The sequence below is a fragment of the Hypanus sabinus genome, chromosome 15 (genome assembly GCF_030144855.1).
Source record: "Hypanus sabinus isolate sHypSab1 chromosome 15, sHypSab1.hap1, whole genome shotgun sequence".
Lineage (NCBI taxonomy): Eukaryota > Metazoa > Chordata > Chondrichthyes > Myliobatiformes > Dasyatidae > Hypanus > Hypanus sabinus.
The window spans coordinates 10,211,769-10,233,360 of record NC_082720.1 but is presented as its reverse complement, the minus strand read 5'-3'; the positions used below and the strand labels follow the sequence as shown (position 1 = coordinate 10,233,360).

Here is a 21,592-nt window from a genome sequence, read left to right as displayed (position 1 = left end):
TTGTGTTATTGGTAACTGAGGGTTTCTTGTTTGACCTTGTACTATTTCAGTTACATGCACCGACCACGTCACTGTCTTGAACTAGCCTTTCCACAGTGATATTTGGAAGAGGTTGGAATGGGCTGCCGGCAACGGTGGTGGAGGCAGATACGATAGGGTCTTTTAAGAGACTTTTAGATAGGTACATGGAGCTTAGGAAAATAGAGGGCTATGGGTATCCCTAGTAATTTCTAAGGTAGGGACATGTTCGGCACAACTTTGTGGGCCGAAGGGCCTGTATTGTGCTGAGGGTTTTCTATGTTTCTATGTGTATCTTTGGGGATTCTTCTGTGAATAAACTCTCATCTGTTTTCTATACTTGAGCCATAGCCTCTCTGTATATGGGTTCTCCTGCCTGAATTCATCATTACAGCAAGACGGGGTGCCACATTGGATGCAACTGTTCACACTCCATTGCATACAGCATTGGCTTGTCAAGGAGAAGCTTTGGGAGACAAGCTCGTGCTCCAGGAGATACTAACCTCGCTGCAAAAATTCTGAGTCTGTTGTGTGAGATTTATGTTCTTCTGAGATTGGTTCTAGTTCTGAGTACTTGATTGTGTGCTGCCACAGGTTTCCTTAACTCCTGTGAAAGATCATTAAACCTATCAGCTCTTGAGCAGTTTGATGGTAATGGTAACTCCAAGTTTTGCCTGGAGCTTTTGATACACTTCTTATCATTCCTTACCATATTCCTTACCATTTGAGTTACACCATCCAATACAAAATGCTGGAGGAACTCAGTAGTCTGTATTCTGCTGAAGTGTCTTGGCCTAAAGTGTCAGCTGTACTTTTTCTCCCCTCCAGAGATGCTGCCTGGCCTGTTAAGTTCCTCCAGCATTTTGTGTGTGTTGTTTGGATTTCCAGCAACTGCAGACTTTCTCTTGTTTACAACCTTCCAAATTCCCTTCAGATCAAAATAAGGTGATATACATCACCTCAGCCCTTTCAGGTAAGGCCCTCTTATGAGTAATGGCACTATGGGAGAAAGATTCATCCATCTCTTTACTAGAACAATGAGGTTGTTCAATGACCTCACCAGTGGTCAAGAGACAGCCAACAGACTCCTCTGTCTATGTCATGGCACCAGATCTGTGGTGGACTACTCTATAGAATTCCACACTTTGGTTGCAAAGAGTGGTTGGAACATAGAGGCACCATAGAGCATAGAGGCTGCCACATTTCAACAGGGTCTTAATAATGATCTTAAGGATATTTTAGTGGCTTGAGACCCATTTGAAGATCTGGAGAACCTCAGACTGGCAATCCAGATTGATAACTCTCCATCTGAGAGGAGGTGAGAAACACATGGTGAATTTTCCCAAATAACTTTCCTTCACACCTGTTTGATATTTTTGACCCCACATTCAAAGACTTCACCCAGAATGCCATCAACTCCTCCTCTTGAAGAGCCAATGCAAATAGATAGAACTAGACTCTTTGCATCTGAGTGGGAGAGACGAAGAGAGAAGTGCTGTGTTTCTTGCAGAGAGGCTGGCCACCCACTATCGCTCTTCTTGCCCAAAATTATTGGAAAACTCCCAAGGGGAGGACTGTGATGACCTCTAATTTTTCTCCTGGCCCTACTACTTCTGAAGTGGTGTCACTTTCTCTTTTAAGAACATTAGCATGCTCTTGGAGCCTTCGTTGACTCCGGTGCAGTGGATATTTTTCTAGGTCTTTGGCTGGCCAGACAACTTAACTGCCCTTTTCCCATCTAGTCCAGCATTTTCATCACTGCTCTGGATGGGAGACAACTGGTTCCCAGGGCAAATTGGTTTCCTTACCCCTCCTCTCAAACTTAAGGAATGATATTAAGTTAAGATAATAATGAGTAATGGCTGCTACTACCAGAAATGCTTATGGAAGAGTTTACTGTGAAGTCAGAAATCACCATCGACTACTCAAGCTTAGGAAATGTGTTATACTGCAGACCAGATATCTATATTGGAGGTATAGTAAAGGATTTCCCAACATGTGGTCATGAAACCAGAGTCCTGTGTGGTGATCATAAGCTCTCCTGGCAATTGCTTCTTTATGATTCTTGTATGGGAATAGTTTGAGTACTTGGGCAGTGGTGGTGATGTATAAAGTATGCTTTTTGTTAGACTGAATGACTGTAGCTGTCATAAGACTTGGGAGTACTCTTGACTTGATGTGCTGGATTTGGAAGAGCGTGAATGTTGGAGTGTCAGAGGCTGAAAGGAAGACCTGACAAGTTTATAAAATCATGTGAGGTACTGATAGGGTAGACAGTCAGAATCTTTCTCCTGGGGTAGAAATGTCAAAAAAAAAACTAGAGGACATGAATTTACAGTGAGGGAAAAAGTTTAAAGGAAATGTACTGTATCTGGCAAGTTTTTTTTATATTTACAGAGTGGCGGATGCCTGGAATGGGTTGCCAGGGGAAGTGATGGAAGCAGATGACAATGGTGGTATTTCAGAGGCTTTTAGATAGGCACATGAATATGCAGGGAATGGAAGGAGATGGATTATGTGGAGGCAGAGAGATATAGTTGAAATGGGCAGAGACCTTGTGGGATGAAGGGCCTGAGCTGTATTCTTCCATGTTATATGTGCTAACAAATTGATTTTAAAGTGCTCCACCCTACAACCATTTGGATCTCTGTTTGGCCAATTGCATGTTTCCAGCATGCCTGTAAGGCTTCAGCAGTGTGACTGAGAATAGATCAGCAGCTGAGCAAAGTACAACTATACATTGTCACAAATGCTTGCTGAGAAAAAAACACGCATGGATTTTAATGAGGAAGTCCAACAATGTTTCAATAAAATGGGACTGTGGAATAACATAATTGTTTTACAGCATTTAAAATAGCTTTAAGGAGCTCTCAAATTGAATTTGAACACTGGATAAACAACATATGCTCATTTGTAGTCCAGTTCTCAGTTGAGGCTTTTATCTCTTGGAAAGTACAAGTTCAAACACCAAGATTTTTTTTGTTGGTTTACATGTTTCCTGTAGAAGCCAACAGATGGAACATGTTTACTGGAAGCTTTTTTCTTTCCCCTGGATACTTAAATTCATCTTCCCTAATTTCAAACCAGAGAAATCACTTGTATTTCTGAGCTTTCCAGATTTGTCGGTGTATGCATTCACTTCATCCTGTCTGGCTTCCAGCTATGGGTACTGATTCATCCACTTGCCTCTGGCTGGCTCTCAGATTCAGACACAATCCCACCAACACAGCTCTAATACTTCAGTCAGATGTGTCATTGGCAGATCATGATCCAAACTTGGTGGTTAGACATCTATAGAAGTTTGTCAAAGTTGTAGATGACATGCTGAATCTTTGTAAACTGTTAAGAAATTAGAGGCACTGCTATGTTTTTTTTCTAATGTCACTTGTGTGCTTGACCAACAAGAGATCCTCTGAAAATATAATGCCAAGGAATTTAAAGTTACTGACCCGGGCCATCTCTGATCCTCTGATGCAGACTGGTTGAGGGCCTTTGGTTTCCATCTCCTGTAGTCAATAATCAGTTCTTTGAGTTTGCTAAAACTGTGTGAGAAGTTGTTGTTTGGTATCACTCAGCTAGATTTTCAATCTCCATCCTCTTTGCTGATTCATCACCACCTGAGATTCAGCCAACTCTGGTGTCATCAGCAAACCTAAATACGGCATTGGAGCAGTACTTAGCCTCACAGACATAAGTATAAAGAGAGTAGAGCAGGAGGCTAGGGACACAGTCTTGTGGTGCACCTGCGCTGATGGAGATTGTGAAAATATTGTTGCCAATCTTGACTGACTGGGGTTTGCAAGTAATTAAATCAATTACTTAATTGTACAATTGTACAAGGCAGGATTGAGGTGAAGATCTTGCAGCTTATTGATTAGTTTTGAGGGGTGATAATGTTGAATACAGAGCTGTACTCAATGAAGAGCATCCTGAAGTACAGATCTTCACTGTCTAGATATACCTGGGTTGAGCGAAGAGCCAATAAAATGGGATCTACTTTTGACGTATTGTAACAGTTGGCAATTTAGAGCAGATCCTCCTTTCTCCTCAAGCATGAATTTGATACGTTTCATCAACAAATGCACAAAGCACTTCATCACAGTGGATGCAAGTGCTACTGAGCGATAGTCATTGAGGCAGGTTACCACTTTATTCTTAGTATGATTGGTATGACTGAAGCAGGGGGTACCTTACACTACCAAGTGAGAGGATAAAGATATCAATTAGCACTCCAGCCAATTGATCAGAATATGTTTTTAGTCCTCGACAAGGTTCTCCATCTGTGTCGGATGATGCTTTCCGTGGGTTAACCCTCCTGCAGGACACTTTCACGTGGGCCTCAGAGACTGAGATCACTGGGTCATTGGGGGCTGGAGAAATTCCTGAAGGTGCCTCTACATTTTGCTAGTCAAAATGAGTGCAAAAGGCATTGAATCTGGGAATGAAAACGTCTCATCACATATGTCACTTGGTTCCACTTTGTAGAATTTAGCATTCAGCACAGCTATTGAGCATCCTTCAGTGATTCAAGTTTGGTTTTGATTTGCCACTTCAATATGAGATGGCTTTCCTGAAGGTCGTACTGTTGTGTATTTAATATTTCAGCAGTGTTAGAGTAATATTATAACTATATTGCTTAATTACATATTCCTTGTTTTTATCAAAGTCATTATGGTTGTATGCAAAAATACAAATTGTATACTTCATGATTCTACCACATGACATGTGCGTGCCTCATTTAAAATAAAAAATGAAGTACACTGCTTACCTCCTAACTCTCATGTTTTCCTTTCATTTAGTTTTTATGTCTTGGGGTTCCAAAACATAAGTGATGATGAGGTATTGTCAAAGCAAAGCCAAGATGACTAAACGGTGAATATGGGGAGCCTTTACTGGTCAGCTGCCATTGGGGTTCTGCAGGTGTTGGTGTTGGGGCCGTTTCTTTTCATGTTATATGTCAATGATTTGGATGACAGAATTGGTAGCTCTGTGGCCAAGTTTGCAGACAAAGCAAAGATAATTGGAGGGGCAAGCAGAATTGAGGAAGCACAATGATGAGAATGGGCAAAGAAGTGGCAGATAGAATAGTCAAACACGAGGAAATCTTCAGATGATGGAAATTCAAGCAACACGCACAACATGCTGGTGGAATGCAGCAGGACAGGCAGCATTTTGTGTGTGTTGCAGATAGAATAGTGTAGGGAAGTGTATGGTCATGCACTTTAGTAGAAGGAATAAAGGCAAACTACTTTTTGAATAGGGAGAAAATTCAGAAATCAAGGGTGCAAAGGGACCTGGGAGTGCTCATTCAGAATTCCCTGGAGGTTAATTTGCAGGTTGAGTCAGTGGTAAGGAATGCAAATACAATGTTAGCATTTATTTTGAGGGGACTAGAATAGAAAAGCAAAGATATAATGCTGAGGTTTTATAAATCATTGCCCAGAGCATACTTTGAGTACTGGAAGCAGGTTTGGGTCCCTTATCTAAGAAAGGATATGCTGGCATTGGAGAGGGTCTAGAGGAGGTACACGAGAATGATCCCAGGAATGATAAATTTAATATATGAGGAGAAATTGATGGCTCCAGGCCTGTATGTGCTGGTTTAGAAGAATGGTGGGGGGAGGGGGTCATCTCATTGAGACCTATTAAATATTGAAAGGGCTCGACAGTGTGGGTGTGGAGAGGATGTTTCCTATAGTGGGAGAATCTAAGACTAGATGGCACAGCCTAAGAATAGAAGGACATTACTTTGAAACAGATGAAGAGGAATTTCTTTAGGCAGAGGGTGGACCTGTGGAATTCATTAACACAGATGACACAGGAGGCTAAGTCATTGGGTATACTTAAAGCAGACGTTGATATGTTCTTAACTAGTCATGGTATGAAAGTTTAAAAGGGGTGGAGGGAGATAATAAATCTCCTTTGATGAAATGGTAGAGCAGACCCAAAGGACTGAATTGTTTAATTCTGCTCCTGTGTCTTGTGGTAAATTACCTTTCATGAAGACAATTGACAAAAAAAAAGAATCAGAGGACTTGAAAGAGAGTATGTTGCAATGTTGGAGGGAAATAGATGGTTTTGCTCTGCCAGGAATGTGTGGGCCTGTGGACACAATGGCCTCATTTTACACTATGAGTGATTACGTTTCTGCCCTCATCATTTTGAGGATACCTGTCAAACACCTTTTCACAGCCTCAGATCATCGCATCATTCCCTTCTCCTCTCACCAGATTTCTGCATAAAGGACATAGTTTATCGTTAGGCAAGTGCAGTTGGAGCTCCAGCATTGATTAACATGGACTAGAAAGTCAGGCCCATGATTGTATGAGATTCGCAGCCCATTCCACGCATTCACCACTTACTGTGTATTAATATAAAAAAATACTTACCTCTGACACCTCATCCGCACTGACTTCCAAGCACCTTAAAACTGTGCCCTCTCATTTTAGCCATTTCAGCCCTGGAAATAGCCTTTGACTATCCACACGATCAATGCCTCTCATCATCTTGTACACCTCTATCAGGTCACCTCTCATCCACCCTCACTCCAAAGAGTGAAGCCCGAGTTCACTCAACCTATTCTCATAAGGCATACTCCCCAATCCAACATCCTTGTAATTTCCTCTGCACACTTTCTATAGTTTTCACAATCTTCCTGTAGTGAAGTGACCAGAATTGAGCACAGTTCTCCAAGTTGGGTCTGGCCAGGATCCTACATAGAAACATTGAAAACCTACAGCACAATACAGGCCCTTCGGTCCTCAAAGTTGTGCCGAACATGTCCCTACATTAGAAATTACTAAGCTTACCTATAGCCCTCTATTTTTCTAAGCTCCATGTAGCTATCCAAAAGTCTCTTAAAAGACCCTATCGTATCCACCTCCATCGCCGTTGCCGGCAGCCCATTCCACATACTCACCACTCTGAGTAAAAAACTTAGCCCTGACATCTCCTCTGTGCCTACTCCACAGCACCTTCAACCGTGTCCTCTTCTGGCAGCCTTGGGAAAAAGCCTCTGACTACCCACACAATCAATGCCTCTCATCATCTTATACACCTCTATCAGGTCACCTCTCATCCTCCGTCGTTCCAAGGAGAAAAGGCCTAGTTCACTCCTTGTAAATCTCCTCTGCACCTTTTCTCTGGTTTCCATATCCTTTCTATAGTGAGGCGACCAGAACTGAGCACAGTACTCCAAATGGGGTCTGACCAGGGTCCTATATAGCTGCAACATACCTCTTAGCTCCTAAATTCAATTCCATGATTGATGAAAGCCAATACACCGTATGCCTTCATAACCACAGAGTCAACCTGTGCAGCTGCTTTCAGTGTCCTATGGACTCAGACCCCAAGATCCCTTTAATCCTCCACACTGCCAAGAGACTTACTACATACTGCCATCATATTTGACCTACCAAAATGAACCACCTCACACTTATCTGGGTTGAACTCCATCTGACACTTCTCAGTCCAGTTTTGCAATTTTATCAGTGTCCCGCTGTAACCCCTGACTGCCCTCCACACTATCCACAACAACTCCAACCTTTGTGTCATCGGCAAACTTACTAACCCATCCCTCCAGTTCCTCATCCAGGTCAGAGACTCCTGGATAGGTAAATGGAGCTTAGAAAAATAGAGGGATATGGGTGACCAGAGGTAACTTCTAAAGTAAATAGATGTTTGGCACAGCATCATGGGCTGAAGGGCCTGTATTTTGCTGTAGGTTTTCTGTTTCTATTCCTGTCAGCAATTCCAAAATTCATTGTATTTATTTTTTGTTCCTTGATGTTGACTTCAGCCTGTTAACACCCTGCTAACACAAATATTTCTAAGTTGAATTTGAAAAGAGCAAAGTAAGAATTTCTAAGTCTGATAATATAACTGGATTGTGCTGGTTAGGCAGCCTAATGCTTACTCCAGTGGACTGAGAAGTACGAGTTCCAATTGCATTATAAGGTTTGAGAATATTATATTGGTTTGAGAATATTATATTACTTCAAATCAGCTGACAGATTACCCAATTTCTTTCAGGAGAGTAGAAAACTACTCTCCCTTTCTGTGTGACTCCAGTACCAAGTTGATACCTTCTGAGAATCTCAGAAGTTAGTCCCATTTCCTAGAGTGAAGTTGTGTTAATCATTGCTGTCTTCATCACCCTTGAGCACAAATGCGTAGGATGCACAGTGCTTTACAGTATCAACTCTGTTAAACAAGCAGCTGGATGGGCACTTCAGAATTACAGGGGACATCATTCATGTTAACGTGCAGGTTATGTTACCTAAATCCCACCAACATGTCACCACGGCCTTTAGGGAACAGACAGACTGCACCATGTTTTCACAAAAAGACGTGGTACTTACAAAGCTCTCTCAAACCATCATCTTGGCCTCTTTGACCATATTTGCATATTGTTAATACCAGCATACTAATCGCTGCTGAAAATGGAAAAAGCGGTCAAGAAGACTATCACATCATGAGGTAATCTCCATGCTTCAGGACAGTTTTGAACAGACTAGCAGGCAGATGTTCAGAGACCACCACAAATGGAGAAAACACAGATTGAGTAATGCACTTCGTTTGCACTGGCAACATCTGCTAGTGTGTAGACAACATCGCTACCTCAAGGATGATTATCTCACTGCCCAACCAGAGGCCCAGAGGTGCACTCCCTACTAAAAGCCTGAAAAATTGTCTTCAAGTCTAGTGACAGAACAGCTTTCAAAGCAGTCAGGAGAAATATCATCTTGGGTATCAAGAGGACAAAGATCACCTACACACAAAAAAAAATTCAAGAACCTTTCCAATAACAATCCCTTGCATGTCTGGCTGGGCATCAAGGACATTACTGACTATGCAAGGAAGAACTGTATCAATTGTACCAGTGATGTCTCTCTCCCCAACACTAAACTTTTTTTAATACATGCTTTGAGGCATACAACACAATGCCAGCCACAAACACTTTCCCTTCCAGGACAGAAGCCACTGTCCGTAACAGCAACAGATGGAAGAAGAAATCTGACCCTTGTAAACCCCATAAAGCTGCTAGGCCAGACACCATCCCAGGCAGAGTACTCAGGAATTACATCTCAGAGTACATCTCCAACACTTCAAGGAAAAAGAAGTTTACACCTTCAGAACTAAATGACTACCGCCTGGTGGCACTGACACTAATCATCATGAAGTGTTTTGCTGGTTATGGCACACATCCACACACACACACACACACACACACACACACACACACACACACACACACACACACACACACACACACACACACACACACACACACACACACACACACACACACACACACACACCAGAACTGGTCAAGAAGGTGCCACAGTAATGTAGTGGGTTAGTGCAACACTGTTATAGCTTGAGGTTGGAATTTGATTCTGTATGTGTCTGTATGTCCTCCCATAGAATGTGTGGGTTCTCTCCGGAGCTCTGGTTTCCTCCCCAGGTACAGCGTTAGTTGGTCATTGTAAATTGTCCCATGATTAGGTGAGAGTTAAATCGGGGCTTACTGGGCAGTGTGGCTTGCAGAGCTGAAAGGGCCCATTCTGCGCTGTATCTCAATAAATAAACTTTAAAAATTCTATGACAAATGCCATAGGATCTGGCCCTGACACCTAGAAAACAAGGACACATGTCAGAACAATACACACAAAATGCTGGAGGAATTCAGCAGGGCAGGAGAATCTATGGAAATTAATAAATAGTTAATGGTTTGAGCCGAGACTCATCTCAAAACACCAAATGATCATTCATTCCCATAGATGCTGACTGGCCTGCAAAATTCCTCCAGTGTTTTGTATGTTTTTCTCTGGATTTCCAGCATCTTCAGAATGTCTTGCAAATGTCACAATGTCATTTCAGTTAAGCATTCAAACCTGTTGTTCCTCAGAACTTGGTGAACAAACTTCTAATCCTTGGTCTAAATATACTGCTGTGCAACCAGGTCTGGGGCTTTCTAACAAATGGACCTCAGAAAGTCAAGATGCTCAAGCACTTCTCCCTCCTCATCATCCTCTAAATAGTGTCCCCCCCCCCCCCCCCACCACCACCACCACTAGGGCTGGCTGCTGAGTCCACTGCGCTATGCTCTGCTCTTGCTTGACTGCACGGCCAAACACATTGCGATTACATTGTCAAGTTCACCAATTTCATGATAGTGGTGGGCTCTTCACCAACAACAATGAGATGGCCTGTAGAGGAGGTAGAAGAACTTGAGGCCTGCAGCCAGATAAATAACCTCTTCAAATAAAGTTATTATTAAAGCACATACGTCAGCATATACAACCCTGAGATGCATTTTCTTGCAGGCAAATTTAGTAAATCCAATAACCATAATAGAATCAGAAACAAGAGAAAATCTGCAAATATTGGAAATCCAAGCAACACACAAAATGCTGGAGGGACTCAGCAGGCTATGTGGCATCTATGGAAAAGAATACAGTTGACATCTTGGGCCAAGACCCTTCAGCAGGACTGGAGAAAATAAAACGGTGAAACTGAATTGCTCGAAGAAGAGGGGCCAGTGAACCTGATGTTGGTTGAATTAGTGGGAATTTTGAAAGGATGAGATTCTGGTGGTCAGTCCAGTTCAGGAAAGGTTTTGTCTTTTCCAGTCAGCCAATGTCTCCATTCCTCCAAGGTCCATTTGATAATGAGTAGCTCCCTGTCACCTACTCTATAACGGTGCTGTGTAGAGTTGAACTTGTGCAAGAAGATGGCACAAGTGTGTTTCTTCCTGTCTGGTCCCTGCTGGGAGAAGATGGCCCCAGCACTAGCATCAGATGCGTCACCTCTATCACAAAAGGCCTGGAGGGGTTTGGATGGTATAGAATGGGAGCGGTGTTGAATCGTCCCTTGAGCTCCTTGAAAGTCTGGTCCACACCAGCAGACCAGGTTATTCGTGAGATAGGCAACTTGGCGAGGGAGGTGCTAAGATCAGTGATTTGGCTGATGTTTCTGATGTACCAGCATTAGAAATTGGAAGTCCAAGAAGTGCTGCAGTTGCTTGCGTGAGCCTATGCAAACACTGTGTACTTTTTTCTGGGTCCATGGAAATGCCTTGGGGGTGAAAGGATATATCCCAGGAAGGAAATGACTGGGGTGTGAAACTAGCATTATTCTGTTTTGAGGAGATGCTGGTGGATTGATTGATGTGACAGATGTGCACTTGGTGACTCTTCGAGATGATGTGGATGTCATCGAGGTAGATGAACACATACCTGTGTATTAAGTCTCAGAGGAGCTCAATGATGGAGGCTTAGAAAATGACTGGACTGTTGGAAATTCCAAAAGGCATCTCAAAATAATTGTACTGACCAGTGGGTATTATGAATGCAGTTCCCCACTCATCCGCCAGTGGATGCAGTTCAGGTTAATGTGTTCTGTACACCCAGTTTGGTGAAGATCTGGGCCCCACAGGCTATTTTGAATTTGTTATCCATCAAGGGGAGAGGGTAGCTGTTTTTAAAGTTGATTTAGTTGAGTCCACAGATAGAGGATGAAGACCTCTATCCTCCTTGACAAAGAAGAACCCTGAACTGGCTGGGGGCTAACATAGTTGAATGAAGCTATGCTGTAGTGCAACGGCAAAGTAGTCATTCATAGCTTGAGTTTATGGATGAGAGAGGGAGAGCAGACAACCTTGTGAGGGGTGGTACATGGGAGGAGATTAATCATGCAGTTGTGTGGCGTGAGAGACAGCAGGGTGCTCACCTCCCTTTTATTCAAAGTGATGGCTAAGTCATGGTACTCCTGTGGGATTTTGGAGGGAGCAAGTTTTTCCTCTGTATCTATGGATTTATGAAGTGACTTCAACTGAGATTGCAGACAGATGGTCCAGCAGGTGGGCACCCAGTTCCGCAGTTGAAGTGAGGGTCATAAGCAGAGAGCCAGGGATAACCCAAGATGAGAAGAGTTTGGGTAAGGCAATCAAAAGGAATTGGATATTCTCCGATGTTTGTGTGCACAGGCTATGTGTGTGCTCTGATCATCCCAGAACTCGAGACGCCTGAAGTCTATGTACGGAGGCCAAGCTGCCCACACAGAGTTCATTTCAGAAAGTTTCCTGTTGCATCAGAATAAATCAGAGCCCCCTGTGTGCAGAGAGACATTGGGGTGTGGAGGAGGACGGAAAGCGAGTCAGGCTATGATGCTGGACTGTGGGGTCAGATAGAATACCTCATCACCCCTGGTTGTGCTGTTGCCCCAGTGCAGTGGGCATTTGATGTGTGGGTGATCGGCTGCTCTACAATAAGTGCACAAGTTGTTACTCTACCAATGCTCACACTCTTCTGGGGTTAAGAGAGCTTTCTCAAACTACATGGGTTCTGGAGGTGTTGCTGATGAAGGTTCTGCAGCCTAAAATGGTTTTGGGAACGGAATTGGGATTCTGACTGGTGATGTGGGATGTTGTTCCATGAGTCAATAGAGAAGGACAGAGGAATGAAGCTTTCAAGATCAGTGGGCATCTCCTGGGTAGCCAGCTCATCTTTTTAGCACTTCAAGTGGCTGTGATGGTAATGGGCCAGCAGCACTTCTTCATTCCAGCTGCACTCTGCCATGAGGGTCTTGAATTCCATGATGGAATGGAGCACAGAGTGAGAGTCTTGACACAGGTGAAGTATCCGATCTGGTGCCTCCCTTCCACTTCCCAGGTGGTCAAAAATCCAGTACATCTCACTGGTGAATTCCTCATGTTTATTGCAAATGGTGGTTAGTGTCTCATATAGCAGTGGCCCAGATCAGAGCTCACCCAGTCAATAGAGATGACAAAGGCAATTTTGGCTCTGTTTGCAGAATACAGAGATGGCTGGAATGCAATGTGTATGACACACTGGGACAGGAAGTTGCAGCATCAGGCTGAAAATCAGGAGATCAAAGGGAAATGGTTGACTGTCACAGGTTACTGTATCAAGACAGAGAGATGGAAGAGAGTGGCAAGCAGATGGTGAATGGTTTCTTGCTCTTTCTGGATTGTGTGCTCATGTTGACAGACGACTTCCTTGAAATGAGCAGATTCTGTTGGGTCAATCACTAGTTTCCTCATCCTGTCCGGAAATGTAGAGAAGACTTGACCCAAAAACAAAGTAGCAGAGATGATTTAGTGGTGAGCACCAACTTGAATAATCAAGTCCCAAAGTGTGGGACAAAACAAGAGAAATGATACTCACAGGCAACAAGGTACATGATGGCTGGGAGCAACTGTTATGAGGCTGGCTAGTTTGATGAGTGAAAAAGGACGTTTGCTGAGAGCTAGGTTTAAATGGACTGCAGGTGATGAACTGAAAACAAGTGGCAAGAGACAAGGAGGAGGCTACATGTGCAGGCCTGACACCCTTGCAGGGAACCATATGGAATTGCTGATCCACAGCCCTTCCCGAAGACCATGTCTAATTTTTAGCCAACATCTCCTTCTTCCCCTCCACAGTGATCACCCATTTTACCATTCTTACAATTGACCCTAAATGTTTAGTGTCTTTTATTACAGCTTTGCATAATTTCTCATCTACTTCTCTCTGCTCTTTTACCCAACCCCCATTCTCCTTTCCAAATAATCTAGCTGGCTAATGTTGACTTTCTTTGTTGCACTAAGATAACAAAATGAATTGGAGAATCTGCTTGGCAGCAATTCAGCCTTTCAGGGAAAAAGTTGTGGCTTTGTCTTTTCCAGAAGAAAATCTAGACAGGTCCTTTGTCTACAACATTCATTTAAACTAATGAACAGCTTTCTTAATTGCCATTCATGGACTGCTGCATGTACAATTATCCAAGTGTGCACCTACACAACTATCTTCATTGCTTGTTCCATAAAGATTTGACAGAGATGTGGAAATATTTTCACTCGCAGGAAATGCCAAAACTCTTCATAAATGTAACTAAAGCAACTTGTATTTACTCTATAGCCCCCTAAACTAACTCCAGGTGGGAGTTTCACTCAAACTTTCCAGTCCAGGTGTAACAAGGGAGACTGAATGGTCTGTTTATGTTTTTCTGAAGCACAGGAGGCTGAGGGGTTCCCATATAGAGATGCATAAAATCAGGAAAGGCATAGATAGGGTGGATGGTCAGACTTTTTCCACAAGGCAAGGGAGTTTATAACTAGAGGGCATCAAATTTGAGTCAGAAGATAAAAAATTGAAGATAATCTGTGGGGCAACTTTTTCCAGAGAGAGCATAATAAATATATGGAATGTGCTCCCAATGAAAGCAGTAGTTTCAGTGCCTAAAAGACAGGTGGACAGGAACAGTTTAGGGGGATGTAGGCCAAATGCAGGCCAGCAACTTGGATGGCAAAGACAAGTTGAGCCAAAGTGCCTGTTTGCATACTCTGTCACACCTCACTATCCAGTGTGGGTAAGAATGCCTGGCAAGGGTCACCAGTTTAAAAAAACAGATAGTAAACCACTACAGCATGTTAGTGCAAAGCTGTTTTATTTAATGCCCTGTGAAAAAAAATGCAAAAGCTACCCAAAGTTGTGAAGAAAAAATATTTACATATAGACAAATGAAAATAAACATGTATGCACAAAAATTTACAAATATTAAGAGGCTTTCTCCACAACACACTTTATCTTTAAGTTTTCAGTATAAACCACCCACTACTCACCAACACTCAAATCCAACTTTACTCCACACCTCTCTAGCAAAGCCAGACTGGGGGTTTAAATTTGCTTCTGCCTGTCCTAGAAGGACCAGGAAATTCTACTTTTGGTCTGAGGGGAGGGGGGATAATCATATTTCCAGATCATACTAATTCAGATGCAAAATAGGAACATTTTAAACAGGCATTCTAACATGCTATAGTTTTATTCCACAACAAATGCCTTAGTTAAACTCATAGATCAGTGCCCACATGCTCAGATGAATATAAAATAATAAAGCCTCCCCACGAGTGGTGTTGCCTGTGAAGGGTGTGGTGAGCCTGTTCCCACTAACCCAGGCATTCTTTTAGAATGCCCCAAACAGCCCTTGGGTCCTTCTGGGCTGTCTACAAACCGATGTAACAGTGTGAGTGAAAACAAATGAAGCTATTTGCAATACCTGTGTCTAGAATCCTTATTTTTTATGAGTAGAGAACATTAACTGAAGGGATTGTTTTGGTTAGCAAAGCTAGCAATTTTTTTTACTGTTGGGGTGTGTAAATGGTGAACTGCAGAATGGGTGGGTAATCGGGAAAGCTAGTCTGCCACGGCATTGTGCTGTCCTGCCTTATGGTGAAATGGAATGGTTGTGGAGCCAGATATCACCTCATGGTCTTTCCTGCAGTGGGTTCAGGTGCTTTGTGTTCGGTCTCCAGAACAAGTTCTCTGTCCAGCAGGAAATACTGGGGGCTCTGTCACATACTCTAATACTCCATAAAATAAGAAATTGAAACAGCAGTTGACCATTTGGCTCCTAGTGCCTGCCTCACCATTCAATAAGGTTATGACTGCTCCTTCAACACCAGCTTTCTGCATTAAATCAAATCTCACGTTCAAAAAGATATGTTGAAATTGGATCAGAATGACAGGGTAGAGATTGGAGAGTATCTGTCTTCTAAAGTGAATGGAAATGTAGAACAATAGATAGTTTAGAGAGGGGTGTAGATGCTGGACAGCTGGAGACACAGCCACAAGGATCAAATAATTACAATCGTGTGTACGATAGCAGTTTGTAAGGCTGATGGACATCAAAATAGAGATGAGCATAGCACAGAAAATTCTCCTTCACCTCAGAATGCCAAACTAAATAATTGCTTCTGCCTGCACATAATCCATACCCCTCCATTCCCTTTATGCTCACGTTTTACCAAAACACCACTATTGGATTGTCGTCCATTACATGCCTCTTAAACTCCACTATTGGATATTCGTCCACTGCATGCCTCTTAAACACTATTGCATATTCGTCCACTACATGCCTCTTAAACACTATTGGATATTCGTCCACTACATGCCTCTTAAACACTATTGGATATTCGTCCACTACATGCCTCTTAAACACTATTGGATATTCATCCACTGCATGCCTCTTAAACACTATTGGATATTTGTCTACTATATGCCTCTTAAACACCACTATTAGATCATTGTCCACTGCCACCCCGGCAGCATCTTCCAGACAGTCAGCATTGCTTGTGTAAAAAAATACTTATCACGTACATCTCCTATGAACTTTCCCCTTCTCACCTTAAAACTATGGCCCCTAGTAATTGACATTCTAACTTTACTATGAGACTATACACTTTGTCCCTCCTTATTTTATAAATTTCTATCACATTTCCCTTCAGTCTCTGAGGCTCCTGGGTAAACAACAAAACCAAATCTGTCCAATCCTGTCTTTTAGCTAATACCATTAATCCAGGCAACATGCTGGTAAACCGCTCCTGCACCCTCTCCAAAGCTTGCCCATCCTTCCTGTGACTGAATGAATTTCACCAAATGATGCAAGCTAAAGCTTTAAGCTGTTGCAAAGGTCATGAGGGATTTCTAATCGTGATGTTGCTGGACAGGGAGTGAGTTACGTTCCAGGAAGAAAATTTGCTCGTGTTTGGAATGGTGGATTTTGGCAGGAGTGGATTGGAATGGCTGAGTTTCAGACATAATAAAGGAATGGAAGAAGGCTTTAGAAGCAGATAAACAGAGGCAGAGCTGTGTCATGTAACGTTCTTGGCATATAAGTAGATGGTCTTTATGATGGAGTGGAATTGGGCTCAGTAACTCATCCTGATGGTACATAGGATGACAAGGCTGTGAGTTCAACTTTATTTATCAGGGACAGGGATTGAACAGATTGCCACAAAATGATCATAAATAAATATGACAGGAATTTATGAGCAACTCTTCTTGGACTGATTAGAGTGTTGTACCATGTTGAGTAATTGAGCCAAATATAAGGAACAGATTTACGGGAAAACTATATAATTACATGGATCAGAGAGAATTAATATTTACATTGATGAGCTTGGGTGAGTTGGGTGATGGGAAGTTCATGTGGAAAAAAACTGGTCCAAACCAGTTGAGGTGAATTTCTGAACACAATTACTTGATATTTTCCTTCCTGATCGGGGCATTTATTAGTGTATGTCAGCTTTGAAATATTTTATCTCAGTTTCAGAATCACTTCTGCTTGTTGTAACCTTGAAATTTACTGAAGAATCTCTGGCCAAACCACAGATTCATTTGTCCCATCTGAGGCTATTTGCTGAAATCCTGATTTACACCCATTATCTCCAGAACAAGTACCCCTAGCTGACCTTTCACCCTTCTTCTGAGCTGATTGATAGTTCCTCCAAAAGTTCAGCAATCTGGCCTCACTGTCCTGCATGCTCCCCCAGTGCCTCAGAGTTTGAATGCTCCTACTCCATACCTTGATACTTTCCATCTCTGAACATTCTCCATCATCATCTGAACTGTGCATTCCTTTGATTCAGCCTCCTCACAACTATTGCTAGATGAACCTTCAGCAAGTAAATCACCTATTTAAAGAATACTCAGTCAACATACTCTACCTTTCCATCTCCCTGGTTAAGTTTGGTTAAGATATCCCGTAAATCTGTTCCTTATATTTGGCTGGTTCAATGTAGCTTGCGGCCAATATCTCTCCTGCAAAATATCTCCTGTGTTAGCACAACATGCATTTTTTATGCTTGATATCTTTTGTGTTATGTATAAATCTCAATTGTTGATGGTAACTGGAATTTACTTAATTTGGAACAGTTTTGTTTAATCTACTGTTCTTCTCACCTACACCACAAATGCTAGTTAACCCCATACCTGGATTAATGAGACCAGCTCTGCTTCTTGAAAATTTATTGAATCATAGGGTACTTTTCATCTCTTGTATCTAGTTAATGCTGTAGGGTTATTGAGATTGAAGTCATACTAATGAGTATGAAACTTATCAATGTTGAAAGGATGCTTCTGAACCAGTCTATTGTTAATTAGGATAATTATTGTGTCTCTTGTATAATTAAAGGTAATCTAACATGCAACTGTAACACCATTACGAGTTATTGTTCTAATTAAGTTTATAAAGCTCCAGAGAAATAGTTATTACTCTTGCAAGTTATATCTTCAGCAAAATTTGCAAAAGTAAAGCCTTTGATAACAAAATGAGGACTCTTATTTATACCTCTCTGTATCCTATTATGTATTAAATGTGCACAGGGCTACTTAAGAAAGAATTGCATAAATTTTACAAATGATTTGCCTTGGTAATAACCTAATTAACTGCTGTAAGTTTTACAAAGCTCTAAACTCTAATAAAACATGCAGGCACAAAGCAGGTAAAACTTTATAATTGCAAAACAGCACACAAATTAAACTGCTCCTTCCAACTTCAAAAGAACTAAGTTCTGACAAGTTGCCTGGGCTTTGGGGACCCAGCTTAATTAATGTCTCAGAATTTTATGAGTGTTGTTTTAATTGCCATGCTTAGTTGATGAGTCCACTGTCTTGTGAATGTCTAACCCGCTTAAGTGTGATTTGAGACTAATGCTTTGATTGCTAATTTTGCTCGTGTGCAGTGTGGTAGCTCTGTGTGTGATATTTTTTCTATATTTGATAAAAGATTAATCAAAAAATTCTCCACTTTTGTTATCAAATCAATTCTGAATTAACCAGGAAAAAGTAAATAATCCTGGTACACTATTCACAACTTCTAATGCGTAGAGTGTTGGAATGATCAATAGAGGGCAAGAAAATTCCATTTTACGCAGAGTTGTATGTAAACAAATATTAATCAAGTTATCAAGTAGTTGCTATGTTGGCATAAAATTTTGACCTTGAAAATTAATGATACCAACATGTAACTTTGTATTATCAAGTAAAAATAGAATGCAAAATTAAATTCTAATCTCCCTGACTTCAGCTCACTTTTTGCTAGGGAGTTCCAGATGATGGCCGTATTGCATGCTAGATGATAAACAACCAGTTGAGGATCCAATTTATCTCTGCATTAGAAGAGCCTTCTTGTCTTTACACATCGGCTGAAATGGAGATCTCTGAGGCCTCCATTGATAAGGGTTGACCATTGATGCTGTGTTCTAGCTGTTTAGATATGCAAAACCAAGGAGTGTGATATGGAGAGCAAGATTTTACCCATGCAGTAAGCTCCCTCTCTCCATGAACCCAATTGAACACCAGGGACAAATGCAGTTTGGCACCAGCAGCATTGCAGGAGATTCCAGTCAGCATTGAAGTCAATGTAGGAATACTTTAGGGATTCCAGTTCCGGAATTTTCCCTTGGGCTTTACTCAAACCTTCTCCATGAATGGATATAGCTGCAATCAGCAGATGTTTGAGATTAGAGTTTTCCTACTCCTAGAGGAGCTGCTAACCAAGGCTGACAAGCCCCATCTGCTCAAAGTGACTAGTTTTAAGGTGCCAGTAACCTGCTTTTGCCCCCTTCTCCTGCCAGTAGAAACAATTAGTAGCTAAGCCACATGTGAAGGCCAGAAGCTGAACTTGGATGTCAGAGGCTATTTGAGCCACATACTTCTGGGACATTTAATAGGTAGTAGGAGCTTATCTCCATTACTGCCACCTGTTATAAAAACCTTAAGAAACTGAGTTATGATGCAGATATAAACATGTACTTTGCTTGATCTGTAAATCCAAACAAAGCTGTAGATGCTGGAAATCTGAAATAAAAATGCTCAGCAAGTCAGGCAGCAAATGTGGAAAGAGAAACCAATAGGCCGAAGTGCCATGTCAAAGATCTTTTGAAGTCTGATGAAGTTTCTTTGACCCGAAAAGTTATCTCTTTCCTATGTTTGTAAGTTGCCATCCAAACACATCCATCTAATATTACAATTCATATTGTGTGCAAAAAGGACTTCTCCAAAAAAAAAATTAATAGCGGGATCTAGGTATCAAGAATAAGAATAGTTCCTATCACCTTTGAGAAAGAGACAGCAAGTACATCATGATCTGAAGTGGTTCTTCTACTTGCTGTGTGTTGAAGGTATTCCCACAGTGCTGTTATGGATGAGGTCTAAGTGACAATGAATTATCAGTGATCTACTCCCAGGTCAGTATGGTGTGGAAGGGAACTTGGAGGTTCTCCTCTGTACTTGTTTCATCTGTTCTTCTAGAAGGAGAAGGACACAAAATTGTGCTAATGATGCTGATGAAGCCTTAGCAGCAATTAATATTACAACTTTCTTTGTGTCAGAGCTGAAGGGAAGGAATGTTTTAGGAGCTGGATGATAATGTGTAAAACTGGTATGAGTTCCATGTATAGACCTTCTTCCATGTTTTTCTATGTATTATCCAAATTCTAGTACAATTATTCCCTCAGTGGGTGAGAACAGAATTAGGAGTTCTAAATAAAATTAGATAATCCCTGCCATTAGGGAGGAGGTACATAATCCTGAAGTCACACACTCAGTCTGCAGAAGAATATGATAAGAGGGTTCAATGAAGTAGTGTGGAGATGGTCTGAACCGAATATTGACATCAGTATACCTGCACTTGTTGAAAACTCTCTCACGTGTATGTGTTAGGATGACCTGCGGACTGGGCAGGCGAGAGAGGAATGTTACAAGGCCACAAGGAAGATAAACAATGGGAGAAAGAGACTGATGGAATTGGGAGCAGATATAGACCAGATGAACTGTATGAATTCCTTCTGTGTTATAATAAGAAAACTAATATTCCAAATACTTATAGATAAATGTTCGTCCATAATCTCCCTGAAAATAGCTGCATAAATTGATAGGGTGGTAAAGAAAGCAAATAGCATGCTTACCTTAATTAGACAAGACACTGAATTAAAAGATCAGGAATTCTCTGGTCAGGGCCAATCGGGAATATTGAATTCATTTTGAGAAGATGTGGAGACAGTGCAGAAGTTGATGCCATCTGGTTTCTCCACTCCCAGTCCTGACGAAGGGTTTTGGCCTGAAACATTGACAATTTCTTTGTTTGCACAGATGTTCCATGTTTCCATGACCCACTGAGTTCCTCCAGCACATTGTTTGTTCAGGGTGCTGTCTGGATTAGAGTGCACATGTTGTAAGGAGAATTTGGATAAGCTAAAGTTGCTCTCTCTGAAATGCTAGAGGCTGAGGAGAAACCTGATAGAAGCTTATCAAATTTTGAGAGGTGTAGATGGATTCCATTACTGGTACCTTTCTCTCTGAGTTGAAATGTCTAATACCAGAGGGCATGGAACACCAGATAATAAGATCAAATGGAAAGTAATTATTGACACCTAAGAGGATGGGAAAAGACCTTCCATTGCAATATTGCATGCAGTGTAAAGTTATATAAATGAATGATGTGAAAAAGTAACATATTTGATGCTGATTTCCCATTATATCTCCAATAGGCATTTGAACATTATATTTCACTGGTGGAGCATTTATTTTTCCCATTGGTCACTAGCTTTGATCTGAAATGTTAAATCTGTTTTTCTTTCCACAGATGCTGCATGACACATTAGGTGATTCCTGTACTTTTACTTTTTAATTTCAGATTTCCAGCATGTGCAGGTTTTGTTTTATTTTTCACTTTAGAAAAACATGCCAAGGGTTGCAAGGCTCCGGGTCACAGTTCCAGGATCATTGGT

The 21,592-nt window shown here is 41.6% G+C and overlaps 1 long non-coding RNA gene across 1 annotated transcript in view; it reads right to left on the bottom strand.

Moving 5' to 3' along the window:
* LOC132405122 (uncharacterized) overlaps positions 1-14,668 on the bottom strand; it is a 42,288-nt gene extending 27,620 nt beyond the window's left edge. The window contains exons 1-2 of the long non-coding RNA XR_009515768.1: positions 14,645-14,668; positions 6,190-6,252 (exon numbers count right to left, since the gene is read on the bottom strand). This is a non-coding gene — a long non-coding RNA (uncharacterized LOC132405122). The remainder of the gene's footprint in view (positions 1-6,189; positions 6,253-14,644) is intronic.
* Between the last annotated feature and the right edge of the window lie 6,924 nt (positions 14,669-21,592).